The sequence below is a fragment of the Pongo pygmaeus genome, chromosome 2 (genome assembly GCF_028885625.2).
Source record: "Pongo pygmaeus isolate AG05252 chromosome 2, NHGRI_mPonPyg2-v2.0_pri, whole genome shotgun sequence".
In the NCBI taxonomy this organism is placed as follows: domain Eukaryota; kingdom Metazoa; phylum Chordata; class Mammalia; order Primates; family Hominidae; genus Pongo; species Pongo pygmaeus.
In genome coordinates, this window is record NC_085930.1 from 159,548,128 (window position 1) to 159,569,296 (window position 21,169).

The 21,169-nt window shown below is 44.1% G+C and overlaps 1 pseudogene; it reads right to left on the bottom strand.

Annotated features, from left to right (window-relative positions):
* Positions 1-3: 3 nt before the first annotated feature.
* LOC129032664 (U1 small nuclear ribonucleoprotein C-like) overlaps positions 4-21,169 on the bottom strand; it is a 42,470-nt pseudogene continuing 21,304 nt past the window's right edge.

Below are 21,169 nucleotides of genomic sequence, written 5' to 3' on the forward strand. Positions count from 1 at the left end.
CTCTTATCTGTCTGGTCGAGTCATTTGGGGCCAAGTGGGCACCATTGTGGGAGGGTGGGAGGACTCATCACTGGGGGCGCAGGCATCATTGGCATGTGGCCTCCTATATTAGTCTGTTCTCATGCTGCAAATAAAGACAACTTGAGACTGGATAATTTATAAAGGAAAGAGGTTTAATGGACTCACAGTTCCACATGGCTAAGGAGGCCTCACAGTCATGGTGGAAGACAAAGGAAGAGCAAAGGGATGTCTTACATGGCGGCAGGCAAGAGAGCATGTGCAGGGGAATTCCCCTTTATAAAACCATCAGATCTCGTGAGACTTATTCACTATCACGAGAACAGCATGAGAAAAACCCACCTCCATGATTCAATTACCTCCCACCGGGTCCCTCCCACATCATGTGAAGATTATTACAGCTCAAGGTGAGATCTGAGTGGGGACACAGAGCCAAATGATATCACCTCCCATGGGCAGCCTCATTCCAGGAGCACATCCCATTGGCATCATCCAGGAGGAGGGGGGGGCCATCACTGGCATCATGGGAGGGCCCCCCAGCTGGGGTGCTGGCATCATACCTGGTGAGGAACAGGAAGAGACTGGGGGGGAGAATGGATCATCGCTCCTGCAGGAGGAGGAACAGAGAACAGAGTAGGAGGTGTTCTTCCTTTTTGAGATGCAGTCTTTGTTCTGTCAGCCAGGCTCCGAGCCTGGTCTTCTATCCATTTCTGGTAGTAGTCTTTTACATTCTCTTTGTGTTTCCTTCCACTGCAATGGTAGGTTCTCACAGATGGAGAGTCATGGGTGAGGTATGTATTGCAGAAGTCACAACAAAACTTAGGCATGTTGCTCTGTAGCCCGTTAACCACTCTGTTCCCTGATTTTGCTTTGTTTTGATGTGACATTGAAGCACTGCACATGCGCAGAGCAGCTAATAGTTCTCCCCTCTTTGGATTGCTGGATGAAATTTTTTTGAATTTTATTTTTTAATGATACATAATAGATATATGTGTTTTGGGGGTACATATGATAATTTAATACATTTATATAACTTGTTAAGAACAAATCAGTGTAATTGGGACAGCCACCACCTTAAATACTTGTCCTTCCTTTTTGCTGGAAACATTTGAATTATTCTCTTAGCTATTTTGAAATATACAATAGGTTATTCTAAACTATAATCACCCTAGTGATCTATGAAACACTACGTCTTATTTCTTCTATTGGGTTAAATGATTTAATACCTGCAATGCTCTTAGCATTGTGCCTGGCACATGATAAATAAATATTAGCTGTCGTTATTCCGACCCAAAACAAGAACATTTTTTATTGTTACAGAAAAAAATAGGACCATTGGTTATGTTTTACCATTTAAGTGGCTATTGTTTGTGTGCTTTCGACAGTTCTATCCCATGTCCAATACATTTACTTTCCCCCAGACCTCCCTCCCCTCCACCTTCAACCTATTACAACAGAGTGTAATAATATAGACGAACACTAGAGGGCAGCATGCAATTGCAATGAAGAAAATCGGCATCAGCACACTTGAATTCGGACAAGAAGATAGAAGATGTCTAGTATTAAAGGAAAGTGAAATGTCTTCCTTTAGTATGGTGTCTTGTAGTCTTCTTCTATAGGAGGGAAGTATTATTACTCTATCGGATGCGTATTCCTACTGGAAGGATAGCTGCGGCATTTTAAAAAATCCTGCCTGTATGTGCCTGCCGTAAAGATGTCACATAACCATTTCCTCACGTGCTGTTCACTCCACACCCCAGCTCTCCTGAGAGCACTTAGCTTCTCCCGTGAGCCGGTTCCTCCGATGGGAGGCATTTGGAAGCCTACATTAGTATAGTGCTGCCTTACAATGCACTTTAATGTAATATCTAGTCTCTGGGAGGCCCAGGAGTGCTTCAAATTCTAGGCTTCTCTGAGATGTCCAGTGTGTTTCTGTTGAGGTGTAGGTGTGCTCACTCGGCCTGAGTCCCTCAGGGGCAGGAAACGTACCCCATCTTCACCTTTGCGTCCCCAGCAGTTTGCAGTGCTGGGCATGCCCTGGAGAAGCTGGATAATGTCTGTTGGACTAAACTGCTTCATGAGCTGCAGACAGAAAAAGAGGGAAATTTATGCTCACTTTATGCCTGAGCAATGGGACTCTAAACTGCACCCCTAACCAGTGAATTTTTTTCATTATTTTTCTGTATTATGAAAACAGTTCATGCTCATAATGGGAAAATCATGCAAAAAGAACATCTAAAATATTCATAATCCCATCCATCCAGTATTAACCTGGGGAATACTACAGATTCTTTTAACCTTATGTCAGAGTATAATATATAAATATATGTGTGTGTGTACATATATATAGTGTTTACATTTATGGCAGCATGGAACACCTATCTTTTTAAGATTTTTTTTTGAGATGGTGTCTATACTCTGTCACCCAGGTTGGAGTGCAGTGGTGTGATCTGACTCGCTGCAGCCTTGGCCTCATCCTCCCACTTCAGCCTCCTGAGTAGCTGGGACCACAAGCGTGCACCACCATGCCCAGCTAATTTTTTGTATTTTTGGTACAGACAGGGTTTTGCCATGTTGCCCAGGCTGGTCTTGAACTCCTGAGCTCAAGTGATCCACCCGCCTTGGACTCCCAAAGTTCTGGGATTACAGGTGGGAGCCACCGTGCCCAGCCCTACATCTATCTTTTTTTTTTTTTTTTTTTTTTTTAAAAAAAAACTAATCCCTTTCTTTTGGGAATTTAAGCTGTTTCTCAATTTTTGCTTTTTTAAAGAGCAGTCTGGTGAATATTCGTGTAGCTAAGTGTAAGCCCACATTCTTTATTAGTGTCTTAGGATAAATTCCCAGAGGCAGAATTTCTGGGTGATGGGTAATTTACATTGTCACCAACAGTGACAGTGCCCTTGATCAGATGAAGAGTTTTAATTAAACATCACACCAGAACTCCATAATCTTGTCTCAGTCATGTCATCGCTGCTCAAAACATTTGGTGAACTCTGTTTGGTGATCCAGGCTATGACTCATACAAGAAAATAAATCTTAATCTCTCATCTTGCCTTTGATCTTTGACTGTTCAAGAAAATCTAATTTACCACAAAAGGACAAAGACAGCAACCATGGCAGATTTTCATATAGGTGTGCCACCAGAGTCAGGAGGAGATAGGGAAGTGCTTCCCAGACTGTTCTGAATAGCGGCAAATCAGAGAATAATTTCTCTAAGCCTTTTTGGAAATTAGAATGGAACTTCCCCATCATCTGAAGACTCCTTATGGAGTGAACAAGGAGGGCCCTCTTGACTGGTTTGTCTTTCTTTCTTTTCTTTCTTTCTTTCTTTCTTTCTTTCTTTCTTTCTTTCTTTCTTTCTTTCTTTCTATCTCTCTTTCTCTTTCTTTCCTTCTCTCTTTCCTTCCTTCTTTCCTTCTTTCCTTCCTTCCTTCTTTCTCTTTCTCTCTCTCTCTTTCTCTCTCTCTCTCCCCCCACTTCCTTTTCTTTTCTTTTCTCTTCTCTTTTTTCTTTCTCTTTTCTTTTCTTTCCAGGGTCTATGCTATGTTGCCTAGGCTGGTCTCACATTTCTGGACTCAAGCAATCCTCCTGCCTTGGCTTCCCAAAGTGCTAGGATTACAGGCACGAGCCACCTTGACTGGTTTCTTTCTTAAAGGTTCCTAAGCTTTGCCTTTTTTTTTTTTTTTTTATCTTAAAGATGGACACAAAGATCTAAACATTAAAACAATTTATTTATTGGAGTTTCCTCATAGAAGGGTAAGAGAGACAGTTGCACCCGACTGGGTGCTTAGTATTTCTATAGAGTGGTTTAAGCATGGCAACTGATTAACGGGAGGAGCAGGAGATGACTTGCATTGTTTTTACTAAGATAATACTTTTTTTTTTTTTTTTTTTTGGGAGAATGGCAGATTGGGTTTATTGAGGGAGGCGGCTGAAAGGAACTCAAATCACCCCCTTGGTACTGCTATTTATATTACTGCATTGTGTGGAAATCCTTAGTGGCAAATAAAGCTTTGGGCTGATGTTTAAGGCCCTCTACAATATAACCTTAACCCGACTTTTCTAGCTTTAACTTCGCCTACTCTTATACAGACCTGAATGGATGCTGCACATCCTCTTGGCCCAGCTGCAACTTCAGCCATTGCTGCAGCAACCACTTTTGTGCAGGTGTGTCTGACGGCTCTGGCTTTGGCTGCCTGACGTCTCCTGGATCCTGCAGTGTGGCACAGGACACATTTGCCTCCTGGTTGCCTTCTGGACTTGCAGGGTACTTACCATGATAGGGGGTACCCTTTGATGAGCTGGGGATGGGAACTGGAGGGTGAAGACCTCCCTCTTCTCTCTCTCAGTGGACAATTCTGAGGTCCTTCTACACAGCGCCTCAGAAGCCCCCAGCGGGATTGAGCCTCAGTTACCTAAGGCAGTGACCGGCGGATAATGCACCTGTGCTGGCTTTCTTTCCTTGCCTACTCCTCTCTTCCCAGTCCCTCAGTCTGTTGCCTGGAATCACTTTCCTAAATAAATGTCTTTTTTTTTTTTTTTTTTTTTTTTTTAGAGGGAGCCTCGCTCTGTCGCCCAGCCTGGAGTGCAGTGGTGCGATCTCGGCTCACTGCAACCTCTGCCTCCTGGGTTCAAGCGATTCTCCTGCCTCAGCCTCCTGAGTAGCTGGGATTACAGGCACATGCCACCTCGCCTGGCTAATTTTTGTAATTTTAGTAGAGATGGGGGTTTCACCATGTGGTATACACCATAAGAATGTTTATACCTTTGCCATGCTGGTCTCGAGCTCCTGACCTCAGGTGATCCGCCCACCTCGGCCTCTGAAAGTGCTGGGATTACAGGTGTGAGCCACCATGCCCAGCATTTCCTAAATAAACTTCATCTAAGCTTTGTCTCAGGCTCTGCTCGCTTTGGGGAAACAACAGTCACCACCCTATTTGCTGTTTTTTGATGATGTTCCTTGCTCTTCATCTATTCAGTTCTTTGATACTTGCCTGGGGAACATCTAGTGTGTTCCTGGTCTGGGGAAGGGCCCTAAAATATAAAAGGGAATCAGTCACAGGCCTTGCTTTTGAGGAGTTCTTGGTTTAAGAGAGAGAGAGAACAGACAGCTTAAATAAAAAAAAAAAAAAAAAAAAAAGGTCAGTGTATCACAAGGTGAATGCTGTTCCAGAGAACCAAGAAGGAAGAACACGGGAGACAGGACAGCTGATCTGGCTTGGGGTATCTGAGGAGGTTTTCTCAGGAGCGTCTTTTTAAAGGATGAATAGGAAGTAGTTTACAGGAACAAGGTGGGAAAAGACCTTCTGGGCTGAGAGACTAGTCTGGGCAGAGACACAGAGTCATGAAAGAACTTGGTATGTTTGTGAACTGTGGGAAGTTGAGGGAGACTGGAGCAGAGGGTGCCTAAGGAATGTGCTATAGAGGAGTCTGTCAAGACCTGGGTGCCTGCTACACTCTGAGAGGTCAGCGAAGGGGCCCTCAGTGGCTTCTTTTGTGTTGATGGCCTGGTCTGTATTTCTGCTGTAGGTGGCCCTCTCATTGTCACCATGACTGGTGGCCAGTGGACACCTGCAGGAATGGACTTGGGGTAGGCCTGAGGCCCCAGTATGCTGGGGTGCTCCTAGGAAACTGAGTCTTGCCTCACCTAGTCTCATGGTAATGTGCAAGAATTGTTTTGCATCAGCTTCTTGCTACTGAGGAGAGCCAGCATGCAGCCAGAGATTCCAGAACAGTTGGGAGGGGCTAGGAGGGCATATCCACTTCCCCACCCACTATAAGAATGTGTATACCTTTGCCTGGGAGCAGGCTGTGCAATCTCCTGCTTGTGTGTGTCTCTGTTTACTTTGCCATGAAACAATCCTGTGTGGGTCTGCTGGTGTCTTCCCTTCCATTGACCCCTATATCTCGTCGGGTAACCATGCATCTCCTGACTCAGGGAAAAGACAGTGACTTTTAAAATATTAATTAATTAATTATTATTATTATTTTTTAGAGACAGATTCTTGCTCTGTCACCCAGGCTGGAAGTTCAGTGGCATGATCATAGCTCACTGCAGCCTTGGACTCCTGGACACAGTGATCCTTCCACCTCCTGAGTAGCTGGGACTACAGGCACACACCACTATGCTCGGTTACTTTTGTTTTGTAGAGACAGGGTCTCGCTATGTTGCCCAGGCTGGTCTTGAACTCCTGGCCTCAAGTGATCCCTGCCTCAGCCTCTCAAAATGTTGGGATGACAGGTGGGAGCCACCGCACCCTGCTGAGACCAGTGACTTTTAAAGTCGACTAGTGGCTGGCCGAATCAAGTGGTCCCCTCTTTGGGAGTTTGAGTCAGCAGTAGTTGGTAAGGAGTAGAAATTAAAGGATACACAGAGAAGATGCTAGGCAGAAGCAGTGAGTATGGGAGGAGAGCAGAGAGAAGCAGGGTCCTGGCAGCAGGAGAAGCAGACTGAATGTGGCTGAGTAACACCGATGTGCCAACACCAGCGGCTAGGAGATAGTGAGGCTTCAGACCCCAGTGGGGCCTGGGTGAGCTTTCCATTTCTGAACTACACTCCAGAGTGCCAGAAACCTGCTGGTGTGGCTGGTCCTGTGCTCCAGGAAGCAAAAATAGACACGCACTTTCCTATTCCTGTACATATCCTGACACGGAGTAGGGTCAGCAGAGACACTGCCTGGCTGTGCTACTTCCCACCATGTAAACTTGAGTAAGTAACTGAGCACTCTGTGTCTCAGTTTCCTCACTTGTAAACTGGGCTGTTACTGGTGTCTGCTTCATAGGGTTGTTTTGATGCTTGAATGAGTTAATGGACATAAGATGTGGAGAAGGGCCTGCTGGTGCATATGAAGCACTCTGTCAGCAGGTAGTGGTCTGGTTCTGGGCAGGACACCCAAATTGGGTAACTGAGGAGAGGGTGGAGACTATTTACAAAGGTATAGGTCAGATGAAGGGACAAAGGATGGTGGAACACCATGGGCTATAACTGGCTGATAAGTCTTTAGTACTCCTAGGCTTGATGAGGCGAAGGGAGGAAGTAGTTATCAGACACCCAGCAGCCTCAAGACAGGGTGACAGGGCAGGAACTGTGGGGGTCTGGACAAGAGTGCAGCTGGGCCAACCTGGCCCTACAGGGCAGGGGTGGAAAGGATACATACTCTTAAGTCTTCTCCCTCACTCTGATCTCCTGCCCATGATACCCAAAGGCCAATCTGATTGGAGGCCAAAGGATCAGGCTGTTAGGTGGTTACAAAATGCAGAGGTCAGCCTGCCAGTCCCAGAGCAGTTGGTGAGGCATGGAGCAGGGATCTAGGAGCCAGTGCAGCCTCTCCAGCACAAATGTCGCCAATGTTGGTTGCAGTATTGTTATTACAATAGAGGCCTGTCACTTGAGGCCTTGACCGAGTTGCCATTCCTTGCAAACAAAAGAGCCTTAGAGAGGCCGGGCACGGTGGCTCACGCCTGAAATCCCAGCTCTTTTGGAGGCCGAGGTGGGAGGATCACATGAGGTCAGGAGTTCGAGACCAGCCTGGCCAACATGATGAGACCCCGTCCGTACTAAAAATACAAACATTAGCCAGGCGTTTCGCAGGCACCTGTAATCCCAACTACTAGGGAAGCTGAGGCAGGAGAATCACTTGAACCCAGGAGGCGGAGGTTGCAGTGAGCCGAGATAACGCCACTGCACTCCAGCGTGGGCAACAAGAGCAAGGCTTCATCCCCCAAAAAAAAAGACTAACAGAGAAGACCGACGGGAGCTCCGCAGGGAGACCTAGGGGACCACGCCATTCCCGTGGTCATCATCAGGTACTCTGTTTACCAGCTCTACTCTGTTTACGAGTCTCCTGCACTAGCTGGGAAAAGCTCTCTGGGGCAGGGCAGAAGCCTTTTCCTCTTTATAACCAGAGTGCCCAGCAGATCCAGGGACTTGTCACTGAGGGCTCTGTTGAGGTTTAAGGAACCCCTAAGAACCTGCTACTCCAGCAGATAGGAGAGGGAAGCACTTAGGGCCTTAGGGGAGAACGCTGAGTCAGGGAACAGTGTGTGCTGCTGTTGCGTGTGTGTGCTTGTGAACATTTACATTTTATACACGGCAGAGAGGAAGTTGAAGGCATTGCCTGTTTTGGGCTGAGGAGGCCAGGCCCCAGACGAGGCTCCTCCCTGGAGCCCCTCTTTTGTCAGCTCCCATTTGTGCCAGGCCCTGGGCTTCCCTGGATCTCACAACTCATTGCAACCCTGTGGAGTTGGCAGCGTGCCTGTTTTATGGACAAGGACGCTGAGGCCAATGAATTTACAAAGGTAGCGGTAATTAGGAGTGTCTGAATTTGAGCCCAGATATGGCTTGAAAGCCTGAGTTCTTTTACTTTTTGAGGGGAAGCCTTGCTCTGTCACGCAGGCTGGAGTATAGTGGCATGTTCTTGGCTCACTGCAACCTCCGCCTCCTGGGTTCAAGCAATTCTCCTGCCTCAGCGTCCTGGGTAGCTGGGATTACAGGTGCCTGCCACCACGCCCAGCTAATTTTTGTATTTTTAGTAGAGATGGGGTTTCGCCATGTTGGTCAGCCTGGTCTCAAACTCCTGACCTCAAGTGATCTGCCCACCTCTGCCTCCCAAAGTGTTGGGATTACAGGAGTGAGCCACCATGCCCAGCCAGCCTGAGTTCTTAATCACTGAGCTAGTGTTTCCCAGTGTAGATATTGCAGGTCATCATTTGAATTTTTGTCACTTCTGTATATTTCCTGTTTATCATTTACTTAACATTTTTCTCGAAATTGTCTTTTTTGGTACTTTAAGCAAGTTTACTTGAAAAGGAGACTGTATCACTACCATAAATGGAGAGCTAGAATCACCTACTGTAAATAGAAGGTATCATAAATATAAACACAAAGGAATTCTTGGGTCTCCAGTGTGGCCGACTCCGAATTCTAGAGCAGAATGATTTAGAAGTAACTCTATTCCTTTTAATTGCTTCATTGCCTTGAGAGGCCTCTCTCTCCTCTATCTGTCTGGGCTCTAAGATATGTAAAATTGGATTTGATCAGATTGTAGCCAGAGATGTGCTGGTAAACGTTTAACAACTGGTGCTCCAGAAATTAAATTTTTTTTTTAACACATGCAAGTGTCAGATAAATCTTACTGATATAAAGGAATTGTGGCACCCAATGTACAAATAATAAGAAATTATACAGTATTCTAAACTGTAAATTCCATATAGCTTATTGATTCCCTCAGAATGTTTTCATTGCTTTTTGCTGAACCCTTGTATCTGAACCTTGTATCTTGCTGAACCCTTGGCATATATTGTATGCCAACCTGTGGTTGATATTGACAAACAAGCAGTTATGACATAAATGCTGGTTGATACCAGTAAGATTAAAATGAAGAAGCCTTAACTTTCAGATGTTTGTCAAAATTTCACTGGTTCATCAGTGTCATCAATGATGTGAGTGACTTCTTTGTTGATTTGGGCAATAGTTTTTGACTGCTAGAAAAATATTTCTTTAACTTTTTTTTCTATTTGCAATGTAATGGTTCCAAGTATGACATAATTCTAAGTTAAAGCTCTATTATTAACATTTTCTTCATCATTTACTTAAGTCTAGACAACAACTAATAAATCAAGCCCCAATTTGTTGCTTTTGCCACTTTCTAAGTACTAAATACTGCTACTGTTAAATATAATACTGTTAAATATAACTTATTTAATTATAAATCTAGAATTTAATTTTTAATAATAGCTGTGTTTATCAACTGGCTCTCAAGATTCCTAAACATCTGACTGTTGCAAGTTGGTACGTGCCGGCTCCTGGGTGCCACTGATTATGGCCCTTATCTTGAAACCAGGCAAGCTGCATATGTTCCCCTTGTGGAGTCACCATCCAGAATAATTTCTACTCTTTTTAAATGTAAACACGCCGCCGTGCTCTGCTCCAATAAAATAGCAAAGTTTTTCTCTCCTCGCACTTTCTCACCTCAGCTCCTACTTTCCTTCCCTGGACCCCGCTCCCTGGATATTCCTCGAATACACGAGACATGCACACCTCAGGGCCTTTGCACTTGTTAGTTCCCCTGCCTAGAATGTTTTTCCTCCAATTAGCTGCATGTTTCATTCCCTCACCTCCATCAAGCATTTGCTCAAATATCACTCTGTTTATAACTGCAATCCCTCCTCTCCCCTATTCCCTTACTGACCACCCCTTCTCCCTGCTTTATTTTTCTCCATAGCATTGACTATCTTCAATGTATTATACTGTATAAAATCTTTGCATGTATTTTGTTTATTGCCTTCTTCTCTCCATGAGAATGTAAGCAACACAAAGGCTAGAGGTTTTTTGCTTGTTTGTTTTATTTTGTTTTGAAGACAGGGTCTCACTCTGTCACCCAGGCTGGAGTTGCAGTGGCGAAATCTCAGCTCATTGCAACCTCCACCTCCCGGGTTCAAGCAATTCTTGTGCCTCAGCCTTCTGAGTAGCTGGGACTACAGGCTTGCACCACCACACTCAGCTAATTTTTTTTTTGTAGTTTTAGTTGAAACTGGGTTTCACCATGTTGCCAGGCTGTTCTCAAACTCCCGGCTTCAAGTGACCTGCCAGCCTCGGCCTCCCAGAATGCTGTGATTACAGGTATGAGCCACCAAGCCCAGCCAAGGGCTAGAGTTTTTGTACATTTTGCTGGATCCTTTGTGTATGGAACAGTACCTGGCATAGTATAGGGAAGCAGTATGTATATATGTGTGTTGGATAAATGAATGAATATATAATATGTAATATATAATAGAAACATTCTTACATGGCCTCTGATGAAATGCTTATGTCTCTTTTAGTCTATAGACTCTCCTTCTATCTCTTTTGCTTTCTTGAAATTATTTATTGAAGAACCCAGGTTCCCCATAGCAGAGTTTCCTATAGTCTCATTGCAGCCCAAGAATATAATCTGCTCAGATTCAGATTTGATTTTCCTTTTTACAAGACTGCTTCAAACCAACCAGGGAACTATTGGGGAAAAAACCCTGACTGCTTCATAGTTGATGGTGGTGATGTGTACATCTATAACACAAAGGACAGTGTCTGTCTATCATGTAAATTTATATATATATGTGTATATATATATATACACACATGCATGCATGAGGCAGGGATCCAACTTCATTCTTTTGCATGTGAATATCCAGTTGTCCTATTTGTTGAAACGATTATTCTTTCTCCATTGAATTATCTTTGCACTCTTGTCTAAAAAAGGGAAGATTTTAAATTAGATTTGTGTGACCAGATTTGCTTCTTTTGTAACTTATTTTGGTGGAAACATTGAGAATTCTAGTCAACATCTATTCAGCTCCAAGGTGGAAAATCCATTCAAACTGGCTCAAGTTTGAATAACGGGGGCTCCTACTGCCTAGACTGTGGTCTTGAATCATTGTTTCACACTAAAGAAATCAAGGTTCCTTGAAGACATCGTTGATTACATGTTGAGGGCAGGGAAAGAACAAGATGAGCCTGAAACATCAAAGGCTATTTGTGGTCATGTCAAAAGCACTCAGGAACCAAGCTGAATATGCATTTGTCAAGCCAAGATGGAATGATATGAATATCAACAAGGATAATAATGGCAATGAATTGAAATACATAAAAAAGTTAAAATACATTAATTCATAATGATATTCTTTTTTGAGTTTTAGTTTTTTTGATTTTTAGTTTTTGAGACAGGGTCTCGCTCTGTCATCCAGGCTGGAGTGCAGTGGTATGATCTCGGCTCGCTGCAACCTCTGTCTCCCAGGTTCAAACAATTCTCTTGCCTCAGCCTCCCAAGTAGCTGGGACTACAGGCATGCACCACCACACCTGGCTAATTTTTGTATTTTTAGTGGAGACGAGGTTTCACCATTTTGGCCAGGCTGGTCTCGAACTCCTGACCTCAGATGATCTGCCTGCCTTGGCCTCCCAAAGTGTTGGGATTACAGGCGTGAGCCACCATGCCCGGCCTGCCTGATGTATTTTTAAAATGTTACTTCATTGGTTTTATTTTTGGAGGATGCTAAAAAACTACCTCATTGTTTTGAAAACTGATAAAGGAAAATAATCAGGCATTTATGTAATCTATCTATTGTAAAATGTACCTTAGGGTAAACAAATGGTTGAAAAGAGGAAGTTTGTCACTATAGAAGTTTTCCAGTTCATAAAGAAGGAATGATAGATTTGAAAGATCATTCTGTAATTCCTAATAAGTGAATATGAGCCATCAATGGCTGATAATATCACTAAAAGAGACAAAGAGACAGAGTTAGAGGAAGAGAGCAACAGGCATTGTCCTTGTCCTTTGTGTTATAGACATACACATCACTACCATCACCTATGAAGCAGTCTTCTTTTTCTTTTTTTCCCTCAACGGTTCCCTGGTTGGTTTGAAGCAGTCTTGTAAAAAGAAAAATCAAATCTGAATCTGATCAAATGATATTCTGGGGTTGCAATGAGACTATAGGAAACTCTGCTATAGGAACCCTGGGTTCTTAAATAACTTCAAGAAAAGAAAAGAGATGGAGGGAGAATCTGTAGATTAAAAGAGACATAAGCATTTTATCAGTAGAAATGTGAGGATCTTATGTATGTATCCCAGTTCAAACAGACTGTATATCAACCAGAGAGATGTGACCTCTGACTGGATATTTCATTATATTAGAATTTATAATTTTTATAGATGTAAAAACAGTATTGTGAGTATGTTTCAAAGTCCTAATCTTTAGATATTCTATACTGAAACATATACAGATGAAATGATATGATGCCTGAGATTTGATTCAAAGAAATCCACATGTGGATGTAGGTGAGGGTATAGATGCAGCTCAGCTGGCCAAGAGTTGATAATGGTTGAAGTTGGTGATAACACATCAAATTCATTACATTATTCTCCTTCCTTTTGAAAATTTACTTAATAAAATGTTTTTTTTTTTTTTTTTTAAAGTTATACATCTTGGCTGGGTGCAGTGGTTCATGCCTGTAATCTCAGCAATTTGGGAGGCTGAGGTGGGTGGATTGCTTGAGGTCAGGAGTTCAAGACCACCCTGGCCAACATGGTGAAACCTGTATTTACTAAAAATACAAAAATTAGCTGGGCATGGTGGCAGGTGCCTGTAATTCCAGCTACTTGGAGGCTGAGGCAGGAGAATCGCTTGAACCCGGGAGGCGGAGGTTGCAGTGAGCTAAGATGGCACCACTGCACCCCAGCCTGGGCAACAGAGAGAGACTCTATCTCAAAAAAAAAAAAAAAGTTATACATCTTGACAGCAATAATCATAAAATTAAGCAAAATTAGAAGGAGGGAGAAACTTTGTGTGTTACTTTCTTTAATTTTGATGGTGGGAGTGAATAAATATGGTCTAAAATTGAAAAAAAAAAGTGATAAGAAGAATTAATTGTGAAGGCACAGCAGGCTGTTTCCAAGATGCCGCAAAGCAGGAAATGGAGTGTTTCTGGGCTCCCTGGGGAGGGATTAGGACCTGGGAGGGTGGGTGGCAGTGGCTGCTCCCTCCACCCCTCAGGGCCTCTTGCTATCAAGGCTTTTCCTTTGCTAGTGTGCTGACTTTCCAGGGCTGTGTGACTCTGGTGCACACCACTGACTGTCTTTGACTCTCTCAAGAGAATCTGACTGGTGGCTGCTCAGCCAGTGAACCGCTGGCCTGGGTAAGGTCTTATCAGCTGTGGCCTGCATTACGAGTTTGTGGGTGTGTGAATTAGTGGGGGGTTTGCATGGGGTGTTCCAGGAACTATGGGCAGGGAAAATTCTCTAGAAGAAGTAGTTTTTATTGTGGGCAGGGTTCGTCCTGAAATTTAGCTAGTATGAGGATGGGTTAAAGGATAGATTAGAATTAGGGACCAGGCACGACACTGCTGAACTCTGATATTCACTCAGCACCTTCTACGTGTCTGACCTTGTGTGGGTGTCAGGAACGCGAGGACAAAGGAAGCGTGAGAGAAGAATAGCCCTGAGAAGTGGATGGGAGGTGGACAAGGCTGGACTTCGGCATTAAGTGGATTGGTCTTGATCCATGAGAGGCTGATCTCTTGGCACATCCTCCTAACTACCTCAGCCTTGCAAAAACCTACCCAACACCCAAGGCCCAGTGCACGCACTGCTTTCTCCCGGAAGCCTTTTCCAATCCTCCTTTGAACTCCATAGCAATTTGTACATCCTTGTCTTAACTTGCTTTGCAAGCATAGTTGATGTAGTTGTGGTTGCATATTTCATGCTACTGTAAGTTGCCTCTTTGATGCTTTCAGACTTCTGCTAGACTGTAAAGTCCATATCTGAGTCACTTTTGCAGGCAGCAGGGCTGTTGGAAGGGCTACATTCCTGAGTGTAAATCCCATTTTCACTGCTTACAAGCTGTGTGACTTTGGGCAAGTTATTTAGCTTCTCTGAGCCCCCACCTTCTTCTTTGTTAATGGGAGTGATAATATCCCCCTCAAGGTGTTTTGTTTTGAAAACTAAACCATGTCAAGGATATAAAGTACAGGACCAAGCACAGGGCAGTTGACTGGTGTGTATTGAATTGAGGAGGAATAACTCAGATCTTGAGGGATGAGCAGCATTAGCATAGCGGGCGAGATAAGGGAAAAGGAAGGGCATGCTCCAAGCTGTTCTCTCCAGTCCCTCCAGGGGAGGGGGCAGCGTGCGGGGCCACACTCTGGACAGGGCAGCTACTCCTCACATTGTCAGCAGAAGCCACTGTAATTCTAGGACGCAGGCAGCCACACTCTTGTCCAGTGTAATGGAAACTGCCTTCTGAGCTGCATGCACCCTTACTTGATATCAGTGTACCAGGGACTCGGATCTGTAACTAGAACAGCACTTACAGCTTGTCTCTCAGGGAAATGGTGTTGGATGGTCCTCAGGAATATTTCATCCAGGTTTTCATGGAACCTAGAAAAACACCACAGCTTGCTGAGGTGTAAACCTCTCAGACGCCTGGGATGTTCTAGACTGAGCTGCAGCCAGTGCCTTTCCCTGTTCAGGGCTGGATATGCACAGACTCGCTCACCAGGGCCTTCTAAACATAATTTGTTTCAACCCTTTCTTGTTGGCACAATTTTTTTCCCACCTCTCTCTATTTCAATAGTGGCTGCTTCCTGACCATCTCAACTGCATAAGTAAGTAATCTGCCCTGGAAACTTATCTTTCTGATTACTTTGCCCCTGCTGTGATTGCCTCCTTCTCCACATCATCCACTTCACTCTCTCTTCTGGATCCTTCCCATTGGCACAGTGCCATGCTCTAGTGGCTCCAATTTTTAAAATGCAAAATAAAAATCTTTCATTGATCCCACTGTTCTCCTGCAGCAACTGCTTCATTTCTCTACGTCTTCTCTGGGGAACTTCTTAAAAGCCTTGTCTATAGCTCCTTGTCTATAGCTCTATAGCTATAGCTCCTGCCTCCTCTCCTCACCGATGCCCTGTTCTCTCCCTCACCTGCTCTCCTCTGGGCTTCTGTCTTCTCCACTCCATGAGACTGCTCTTGACATCTTGCCATGACCTCGATTGTCTTCTCAGCAGCTGACTCCTCTGTTCTACTTCAGCCAGATTTTTTTCCTGGGGTTCTGTTATGCCGTACAGTCTAGGAGTTCCCCTCATCTTGATGGCCACTTCTTCTATCCACTCTCATTTCCAGGCTCTGGTTCCTCATGTGACCTCTAAAAGGTTGGCAGTCCCAGGAGACAGGCCTGAGTCCCACCTTCTTTTCTGTCTGTATTCACCTCCCTCCATCGCCCAAACCCCCCGGGTCTTCTCACTTCCACCCCACAGCTTAAACACCGTACATATAGTGATGATGCACACATTTCGGTATTTCCATCCTGGCCTTTCCTCAGAGCTCCAAGTTCATACAAACAACTGTCTGGTTGATGTCTTCAGCCATGTGTTTCTCTAGATTTCTGCCCTATGCTGGCTCCTTCACTAGTCTCTGCCCCAATACATGGAACTTCTTACCCATTTACTCAGCATGAAAGCCTAGGAGTGATCATCCTTGATTCTCTCTTTTCCTTATTCCTATAATCATCACCCCTCTCCCACCCATCCAACTTTTTAGCAACTCCTGTTAACTCTACCTTGAAAACATAGCCCAAATATGCCCATTTCTGTTAATCTCTACCTTTGCTCACTCTGTCCAAGCCATAATTATCTTTCACTGGGTGAAATGCAATAGCTTCCAAAATGCTTCCATTCCTGCCCTTTATAATCATTGTTTTTGTTGTTTTGTGTTGTTTTAATTGAACACCTACAGCTCGTTTTAAAAACCCAAATCCCATCATCCATGCTCCTTGAAACTCTCCAGTGGCCTCCCATTGTACCTGGAAAGAAAGCCAGACCCCTAGCTGGCCTCACAGGGCAAGGCTCTAGCTCCTTACCTGCCTCACCTCAAAGCATTTTCCCTGCTGGTTCTGCCTCAGGCCTCTGCACTTGCTGTTCCTTTCTTGCTGCAATGCTTCCCTCCAGGTGGTTTTTACATTCACTTGCATTCCTCAGCCTTCCCTGGTTATTCAGTCTACAGTGTTGGCAGGTCACTTCACTTGTCTCAGTGGCTGTATGAGAAATACCAGAGAAAATAAGGCAGTGAGGTTGGACTGGGTCAGAGGTTCTCAACCCTGACTGTGTGCTGGTCCCTTCTGGGAAGCTTTAAAAAGCACACAGAAGCTCAGCCTTACTGCCAAGAATTCTAACTTAGGTCCTGGCATTCTTTAAAGTTCCCCACATGATTCTAAAGGACGTGTGGGGTGATAACCTTTGATCCAACCAGTGCTTCCCAAACTTGAACATGCATCCACATCACCTGCATACTGTGTTAAAATGCGGATTCTGCTCAGGAGGTCTGATGTGGAGCCTGAGATGCTGCATTTCTAACAAGTTCCCAGGTGATGCTGATGCCGCTGGTGCACGGACCACACTTTAACTAGTGAGGGTCTGAACAATTTCTAGGTCTCCATCCCCTTCTAGCATGCCACAACAGTGGGGAAGGCAGTTCCAAAGCACAGGTGGTATGTTCTGTATTCACCAAGCATCCTGCACCCCTCCATCTTGTTCATCTTTATCTGTTACAAATAAGCAATATTTCTGCTGATGGTCAAAATACGTGAAAGCCAAACAAGAATAATGATGGATCACATGATATGGTGAAGGGGCATGGACTCCACAATGGGTTCATATTCCAATTCTGTTTCTTACCAGCTGTGTGAGTGTAGGCAAATTACTTAATCTCTCTGAGCCTTCATTTCCTCAACTCCAAAATGGGGATAATAAACACTTCTTATTTTATTGAGAGGATTAAATGGGTTAATACAGACAAAGCACTTTGCACACGATAGGTACCTAATAGATGGCAACTGCTGTGATCTTGGTGTACTTTGCAAATTGATCTAATCTTGTAATCCAATTGCTGCAGGTCACGGGAACCTTGATCTGTGCTTCCTGCAAGGATCATCAAACATAGAGCAGAGTCGGCCTTTGATCTGAATGTCAGGCGACTCCATGACATAAGAAATTTCAAGGCACAGAAACTTCAAACCAGCCTTAGTGACCTTGCCTGGAGGATGACAGGGGCAGAGAAACCCTTTGTTTCTTCCTTTCTCTGGATTGTTAGATTATCTCCCCATCTCTGTTCCCTGCCTACTTGCGTAATTTCCCCAGGGACTTTTGGTACAAAACCAGAAAACCTTAACTCTTAAAGTGTTGACTTCAATGCTGCTCTCACACTAGCCTGTTAGTAGTTATTTATTCATTCAGATATTAATTGGGTGCCTAGGTGCCAGGGACTTCATTGTCTCTATTACTCTGCAGGTTGTCAAGGGGAGGCAGGCGCTGAACAATTAAAAAAAAATATATGTAATCACAATTGTGGTGCCATGAAGGAAAAGAACAGGGTGCACCGCAAGAGAATATTGAAGAGCTGTGATGCCAATGATTTTCATGTCAGAAGAGCCTCTGGTTGCCTATGTGTAGACTATAGATTGGAACAGGCAGGAAGAAGGAGGACAAACAATTAGGAGCCCCAACAGTGGTCCTGGCCCAGATGGTGGCAATGGAAGTGGGGAATCGAGACTGGGAGCCACTTCCCTTAGTCATGGTAAAATGTTGGCTTGTACTTTAAGCTGTTTTGTAATTTTTTCCCTTTTACTCAATACAGAAGACACCATGTCATCATCACAGAAAATTCTAATCAGCAGTGTGGTTTGGGGCCAGTGCGTTTCCCTCTGTAGGTCTTGTTTATTCTGTAAAATGGTAGTGGTGGTGGGTGTTGGTGTCAATGAGATCAAAGTTCTTTCTGCTTGTCATTTGAAGACTCCAAGACACATTAACGTTATTCACAAATAAGAGATTTTAAGCTTCAAATTAGTAGAATGTTTAACAATATGGGGAATTAGATTTCTCCGTTTAAGCATTCTTGCCTCCCTTTCACAGGTCAGTGAAATTATAATCATACTTTCAGGCACAGCCTGCATGAATCAGGAAGGTTCAAGGCCACAGGCCTCTCAAGCCAGAGCCACAAAGCAAAACTGGTCTCTCTACCCAGGCACCACCCCTAGCTCTAAACCATGGGAATCTGAGAGGTAGCTGGAGCATGACTCACCTGCCAACGCTGATAGACAGACACATGCTGGGCCACAGTGATACCAGAACCACCTCGCACAAAGGCTGGCAGGAATGATTTACATACCTCAGCCTAACATTGAATAGCTTGATTGTCTCACAGAAATTAGTACTAAAGTGAAAACATTTAGAAAATAAACCTTCAAACGTTGCAGATTAGGAAACTTGAGACCAGAGAGGTCAACTGACCAAGTTAAGGTCACATTGCTGGCTATTTGGCAAGCCCCAAGAACCTGAATGAAGTTAGATACAAGGAGAATTTCTTCAGGAAAATTACTTTGGGTGGTATTGTAAAGGAGTTGCTTGATGCTGCTAAAAGAGACACTCAGCCATTAGTTTGGATGTGTCAGTTGAGGCCGAGGTTCTAGTTGGCAGAGTTCCAAGATGGTTGATGCTTGGGTGCCTCTTCTCCGAAGTATTTCCCATAATCCCCTGGACAGTTCCCTCTAAGAACTCCATTGTCTCAATCCTTTAAGTCTTCCGGATTCAGGGAAACCAAGACCAGTTCCTCCTTACAAGAACACTGGGAACCCCTAATCTCAAGGTTGGTTGGTTTTTTTAAAAAAATTAAAAACGTAGAACAATGCAATTAATAATATAACATATACCCAGGTTCTAGGCACCCAGAATTAATGACTGTTAACATTTTCTCCCAAGGTATTTTGAGAACCCTTTTTTCTTTAGAATGACTCATGCGTCATAAGACACAGGCTTAATCTACCATCGTTTAATCGCCAGATTATCAAATTAGAATATTGAACTAGGACAGGAAAGATAAAATATTCTCATTTTATTTTTTAAAATATGGTACTTAAGTGGACCACGTGATGAGTTTTGACAAATGCCTATCATTGCTTTTCTTTTTTTTTTCTCACTTTTTTTTAAAGCAACAAGCCAAGGAATATACTCATCATGTTTTAAATTGCATTTGCAATTGGAACTGCATAAAAAGGCATTTTAATTTACATAATCTTTTTCTGCTGTTTTCACTTCCTGTTAAAACAGGGAATAACTTGGGGATTTTTATTTTCTGGTAGAAAATGCACAGTTTCAAGAAAGTCAAGAGTAAAGGTTAAGTTTACAGATTTCCAGTGACAGAGATGAAAGGGAACTACGTAACTCTGGAAAATAAAAGTTCAGAGTTGCGTTGCCTACAACTTTTTCATTTGTTAAGTTCTAGGAGCAAGTTTGAATGGGGAATCAAGAAGCCTGAATTATAGAACCAGTGCTGCCAGTAATGCACTGTGTGGCTGCTGGCCCATCACTTTACCTTTTTGGGCTAAAACTCTTCTTGTGCTTTTGGAATAACTTGTGTCCACTTTCTCCTTCTTTATGTCTTTTGTTTATAGTTTTGCCTTTTATGCACTGTTAACCAATCAGTCCTGATTCCTCTATCACACGTAACAAGAGGGTAAGCCGTGGACATGAAGTGATGCTGCCAAGCTTGGCTAGTGTATGCACACTGCACCTTGCATGGGTGCTGTGAGGGCCCTGGAGGCCATATCTGGACTGGCTCTGGTCCTGAGGGTCAGAGTTCACCTGCTCCTGGATCCTAGCTTCACCTTCACAGGTCCCTCTGTATAGTGACTTGAAATGTGACTTTCTTAGTGATAAGAGTTGTGGTTTTCATTCATTCACCACAAATGTTGTAAACCCCTACTTTTGTGTAGGGCACTGTTTTTCACTTTTATTTAAGAACAGCCTAGAAGAGGTTACTTTAGCAATTCTTTAAATGTCAGAGCCCTGTGCTGGCTAAAAACTGAACACTGTATCTCACTTAAAAAACAAAATCAACTCCAAAGCCATCACCTCCATTTGGTAGTATGCTAATGAAACTGGGACACTGAGGGCTGGGGGTGGTGGCTCACGCCTTAATCCCAGCACTTTGGGAGGCCGAGGCAAGTGAATCACTTGAGGTCAGGAGTTCGAGACCAGTCTGGCCTCATCTCTACTAAAAATACAAAGATTAGCTGGGTGTGGTGGCATAGGCCTCTAGTCCCAGTTACTTGGGAGGCTGAGGCAGGAGAATTGCTTGAACCCAGAGGCAGAGATTGCAGTGAGTGCCATTGCACTCCAGCCTCTGTCTCAAAAAAAAAAAAAAAAAAGAAATTGGGACACTGAGGTAAGCAGCCTTCAATCCTTGCTGAGCATTTGGCCCTAATCCTCTGAATTCTTCTGGGAGTTTAGGGTTGGGACTGAGGGAGTGGGTCACCTTGGATCAACCCCAGCACTCTGGATGTCAGCAGTGGCCAAGCGTCTTCCTTCTGACTCTGTAAAGAAGGGGCAATCCTCTTCTTGCACAGGTACTGGCACTGTCAGACAGAAACGACAGCCCTGGCAGGAGACCTGTAGCACTGACAGTCAGTGGTTCAGACACATGAGCCAGGACCCCAGTGCTGTCATGGACCCGTGCCATGGCCTTGGCCCAATGACTGTTTCCACAGTGGAAACAGTGAAAGTTCCAACCCCAGATGTAGTGATGAAGGTTCATTGCACTTGCACACAGTAGATGCTCAATAAATAC